General features: G+C 36.2%; 1 protein-coding gene across 11 annotated transcripts in view; it reads left to right on the top strand.

The window, feature by feature from the left end:
- Positions 1 to 3898: 3898 nt before the first annotated feature.
- The window catches only part of LOC131045206 (sterol 3-beta-glucosyltransferase UGT80A2), a 177426-nt gene continuing 175324 nt past the window's right edge, over positions 3899 to 6000 (top strand). For 8 of the 11 annotated variants that reach the window (XM_057978785.2, XM_057978799.2, XM_057978771.2 and 5 more), the window contains exon 1: positions 3901 to 4320. The gene's annotated coding sequence lies outside the window, so the exon portion shown is untranslated. Of the gene's footprint in view, positions 4321 to 6000 lie in introns of all 11 variants that reach the window. The other 3 variants (XM_057978810.2, XM_057978816.2, XM_057978805.2) reach the window with 3 other exon arrangements.

Genomic DNA, 6000 nt, shown 5'->3' with positions numbered 1-6000 from the left:
CTCAGAGCTTTGTCAGAATTCGGGACCATAGTTTTCAAAGAAAAATCTATTGAGATAGTAGCTGGTTTGCCACAATTCAAGCCTAACTTTGAATAACTTTGAATAGAAACAAGATCTTGTGGGGAAGACAAGATCATCACAGGGTATGGAGAGACAAATAGTTGGTCAACAATATGAGCATGCTTGGCAATCCACTCTTTTTGTGCTCGAATGCGTGGAAATGAGATGTGAACTAGCCATTTTGTGGGGGTAATTGGTGTATGTAAGGAGGGGAAATAATCACAAAGATATTTTAGGATTTCATCATCTGCATCATTTGGAGGGAGGGTTGCAAGAAGACCTCGACTTGTTAGTGTGTGATGGGCCTTCAAATAGTTAAGTGTATCATTTTCATAATTTTTTACAATTTGATAGTAGACAAATAGTTGGTCAACAATATGAGCATGCAAGGCAATCCACTCTTGCTATGCTTGAATGTGTGGAAATGAGATGTGAATTGGCCATTATGCGGGGGCAATTGGTGTATGGGAGAAGGGGAAAGAATCACAGAGATATTTTAGGATTTCATCATCTGCATCATTTGGAGGAAGGGTTGCAAGAAGACCTTGACTTGTTAGTGTGTGATGGGCCTTCAAATAGTTAAGCCTATCGTTTTCATAATTTTTTACAATTTGATAGTGTTGATCCGTGTTTGACATTTCCACGCTCAACTGTGTCCATGTCTATTATTTGGAATGTATCATTCTAACTTGTCCATAGTCATCTGCATCATGAACCTTAAGATTAAAAATATATCATGTGGTCTGAAAACATTAATTATAGTACAACAATGCGTGGTGATTTACAAACTGGGACATGAAAGTAAGCATGTGGGTGATGATGAAAGGATAATGATGATGAAATAATTTGAGGAAGTGAAACTATAAGGGTATAAAATCAGAAACAAAATGCTAGATATTATATGAAATTGTGTATTTACATACATATATGTATATACACACATGTATTTCCAATTTTCATATATATTAAATTTTGTTTTTGTATATACAAAGTTAAATGTTTTTTGATTCACTGTTTGAATTTAGTAACTGAATTGGCCTAAAGGGTCTCATTGGCAACCTATTTTACGGATCCAATAAATTACCCTTTAAAAGTATATACATACATATATATGTACATGCATGTATGTACATATAAGTATATTTTGACTCACTGTATGATTGACTATTTGATTCATTGTATCAATTTCCTTGGTGAAGGGTTTCATCATTTCAATTTCCTTGGTGAAGAGTTTCACTATTTGATTTACTGTTTCAATTTGATTGTTGAAGGGTTTCACTATTTGAATCACTGTTGAAAAGTTAGTTAAGGGTTTCAATTTCCTTGGGGGAGGGTTTGCCAATTTCACTATTTATTGGATTCAATTGAAGAGCTTGAGTGTTTGAATTCATTATTTGATTCACTAATTCGATTAAATGTTTCAATTTTCTTGTTGAAGGGTTTAAGTTTCACTATTTGAGGGATCAAATTTTGGATTTTAAGGCTATATCTATTATATGCAAATCTATATATACATACATATATGAATATACAAATGTATATACAAATGTGTATACAAATGTAGGTGTCTTTTGAATCACTATTTCATTCAGTGTTTGTATGTAACTTCTAATTTGAAGGATTTAAGGGTTTCAATTTCCTTGGTCGAGGGTTTTATTTTCACTGTTTATTGGATTTGATTGAAGAGCTTGAGTGTTTCAATATCAGAGTTTAAGACAAATGTGTATGTATATACACATATGTACATATATGTAATAATGTATGCACATACATATATGTACATAATTTCCTTGTCGAAGGGTTTGAGTGTCAATGTTTTAAGGATCCATTTGAAGAAAGCATTATATATATTAGGCATTAATTGTAAAATGCATGGGAAATAAATGTTGGTTTGTGGGAATTGAAAAGGGACAATTGTCGTCAACAATTAATAGACCTTTTGTAATTTCCCATGCATTTCACAATAAATGGCATATAGTTAGTGGTATGAGGGGGTAGTTGCATAATCAAATGGGAAGGGTGCATTAATTGTGGGAAGATCGTTCAGAGATATGGCTCGCCGCCAATTTTTGAAAGCATTTAAGTGGAGATAATTAATTATACTCGTTGGTTGTATTTAAAGGGGTGAAGTAGGTTATACATGGAGAATGTAGTCTATTTCAAATACTCTACAGGGGATGGGAAGCAGTGGGGAGTTGCAGGAAACCATGGAAACCACTTTCACCATGTACAGAACAAGGCAACAACTCGCTTTTGTTGGCCAAATTTCTGACAAGAGGTTGAAATCAATTTTCAAGCACCATGACGATGAATTCCTCATGGCACTGAAGGTGTTTCTTGGGGAATGTTTCATGCAAACACCACACATGTATCACACCAACATGGATATTGTTAGCATGGTGGCAACATGGGGACTAGAGATCAGGAAGAAAGCAGAAAAAGTAGAGTGGTTGCTAAAGGGAATCATGGGGGAGGAACAAATATCTAGCCTGCAACCTTTGCTCAGCAGGGCCATCCTAGGAATTGGTTTTGATCTTTAGAATGGGGCCAATGAGGGAGGAGTTACTACCCTCTTCCCCTTTATTAGATGGATAATAGGGGAGGATGGGGAAATGAGGAGATGGGAAGCAACTGTGGGGTGGAGATTATGTTCGTGAGAAAGGTGGTATAGAGGAGGTGGGAGGTACGGGTGGGGAAGAAGGTGATGAGCAGTGGCTATTGTAGCCAAAATGGGAGTTGGCAGACTTTTGGGTAAATAGACCCATGGGAGAGTGTAAGAAATAAAAAGTGTTGTTGTATGGCGATTGTTTTTTTAAGGATTTTGGTAAGGTATGTAATAGTTGTTTTTTAAAACATACAAGTAACTGTAAATAGTAGTTGTATGAATCTGACAGATAAAAATGAAACATGTATATAGTCATTATTGTAGGTAAATGAAAACAAACATCGACTGTGAAGAAGATTAATGCCAAGAAAAAAGAATGTGTTTGCTTGATTAATGCCAAGAAAAAAGAATGTGTTTGCTTGCTCCTCTTCGATGTGCCCTGTCTTCTTGCTCCTCTTCGATTCTTGTTGTTTCTTCTCGGTGAATGCAATGAAATGATTTCATGACCATTTGTATATATAGGAATTTGAATTTGAATTGAATTTGTTGTTGTGCCTTCTTTAATGTATGTACTATGTTGAATTTGAATTTTTTGCAGACCCAATTTGTTTTTGCCATTTAAGTCTGAGTTGATCAATTTTGTATGGAAAATTGGTGGCCTTACACAATTGTTGTGGTGGATGCAGGTGTGAATGTTGGTGACATGACTAGTAAGTGCGATGAAGTGACCAGTTCAGGCTTGTTCCACCCGAACATATGACACGGTGGGTGCATAAACGTGTTCAGGGGATCGCGTGGTACGAGGCACACGTGGACAAAGAAGTATCATTATGTGACCTTTGTTGGGCCACATCCGAGTCCATGGCTGTGCACGTGGCGTGGTAGTATTGTTATGTCGGTTGATGGATGGAACTTGGTTATATTAAGCGTTTAATGTTTTTCATTTTAATGTTTAAATTGTGGGCCCAATCTTGGGCACGTGGGATTGTGGAATCACTATGCATGCAATGAATGCTTATTTCTGAATTCAAAGTTTTATATTTTGAATATATGCAAAATACTTTATTACTAATATGTGTCTAATATGTGTCTAAATTAAATGGGATTATTGATTGATAAATGTTTGTACACATTTCGAGACACGTGTTGACAAATATTGGGTAGTCAAATTAGTATATGAATCTGAATTTATATAAGGCGCTGTAAAAAAGTTTGAAATCTTTTCATTGTATCCACAAAACCGCCCGCTATATGGTATCCAACTTAAGAAAGAGAGACATTTTTAAGGAGGTCATCGTCAAGAGGATTTGGTAAGCGACTGAGTAACGCGCAGACAAGACAAGATCCAAGTTACGTTACGGAAACTTAAAAAGCAAAGTCAAACGCCAAAAAATTGAAATGAAGGATTAATTACTTGTATGGGCGAACGGAAGGTGAATCCAATCCAATGTACCAGCGAAGCCACGTGTGAGGTACAACCGCTTCGCCAAAAAAAGAAGCAAAGGCTGGGCCTGGGCTATGCTTTGCTTTGCTTTGCTGTGCTGATGCGCGGATACAACAGCTGCTACCTGCTTCCTGCTTCCTGAGATTCCGAGGGCGAGGGCGAGGGCGAGGGCGTAACCGAATTTAGGAAAAAAATTGAAATGAAATAACAGGTACAACAATTTTCTCCTAATTATCACAAACCACAAGATCTTTGCTAGCAAACGTAAGGAATGCGTGCGAATACAAATCTGTAACTTTTATTAGTTATTTGTTTCCATTTCAGCATGAATCGAATCTAAAAATCCCCATTTTATCCTCCCTGTCTCGTTGAAACAAATTCTAAAGTATTTTGAGTCCTGTTTTGTTGGAAAGGAAAGAGGGACTCGCAAATTGTCAATGGGTTATCCTTCATTCCAAGAAATTTTCTTATAGTTCCAGGTCCCAGTGAGGACGAAGATCCACCTAAGTTCGAGAAAAGATTTCATTTTTTATAGCATAAAAATTACACGTAGTCACAGAAACAAAGTGCAAAACAAATGGTACTATGCAGTTTAATTTCTATTCCTTACAATAAATTATCTTTTCAATTCACGGCGTCATACAAAATTAGAGTGCTCCTAGCTTTGAGTCCTCTAGGCCATAAACTGACAATTTTTATATCTTCAAAACAGGAAAAATGCTAATTGATCTAGTTCATGATCTTTAACAAAAGTAGTATCAACATCCTGACCCAGTGCAGCCACATCAACATCAGAATAACTGGTGGGGTGCTCATCATGATTATCAAAGCATACAGAGTGATGATAACCTAGGAACGAAAGACCTCTGATAACACAGGCTGCAAAACAAAGTTCATGCAGCAAAAGTGCCCCTCTATCACAGGCTGGAAATCAGAGTTCTTGGAAAAAAAGTGAGCATAGATGCCACATGCAATGTGTTGGCAGGACATCAGTAGCTTCAGTCTGATATGTTCTTTCCTAAAAAAGAGGTTGATTATCGGCAAAATAATTGAGGTTTTGTTTATCCATGTTACTATGAGCCATAGTTAAAACATTCGATGAAGTGTGACTCACAGTCATTGCTTTTAATACACTATAAAAATAGATTTAGATGTTGGATCAATGTTTGTTGCTTCTCAGGCTGTCTTGAGAACATTTGAGTGCACACGTCCTTTCCTGCCCACTTTTTGTGCAAAGTTGCTTGAGAGAGGCCAGAAAGTAAAGAAGCTTGCCCTAGACGGTCATTCAGGTTTTTGAACTTAATCATATTCGATCATATCATAGCTGTAGCGATACAATAAATTCTTCGAACGATGGTGGTACATCCTAGCGGGGTTCTTTTATACGTTCTAGAAGACATAATATACGTAATAGGACAACAGAATCCTTCCATACTTGTATACGTACACACATACATACATACCATTACACTTCTAACTATAACTCCTGTACAATGGAAGTGAAAATGAACTAGAAAATCTGTTTTTTATTTACAAAATTGAAAATCTAAATTACATGGACAGTAGAGGAAACATTCCAAAGTCTACAAAAAAACCAAAGAGAACTTTGTTGTATTCTTGAAATCATTTTTCAGATAGTAGATAGAATAAGGATATTTTCTTGAGAATTTAGCGATGCAAACACAAGCTTAAGGGCTCAAAGGGTGGTACGGATTTGACATGAGGTAAAAAAAAGTTTCTTATAGATTATTTGATAGAAAATATTCTCCTAAAACATCCCATTCAATCCTAGGTATTAGTGTGTATTTGAGTAGATTCCTATCCCTCCAAAATTGGCCAAGATAATAATAGGATAATTCGTAGAATCGTCATAGAAAAGCTAAGATAGGGA

The sequence above is a fragment of the Cryptomeria japonica genome, chromosome 3 (assembly GCF_030272615.1).
Source record: "Cryptomeria japonica chromosome 3, Sugi_1.0, whole genome shotgun sequence".
NCBI lineage: Eukaryota > Viridiplantae > Streptophyta > Pinopsida > Cupressales > Cupressaceae > Cryptomeria > Cryptomeria japonica.
Note: the sequence above shows the minus strand (reverse complement) of the source record. Positions and strands in the feature narration are given on the sequence as shown.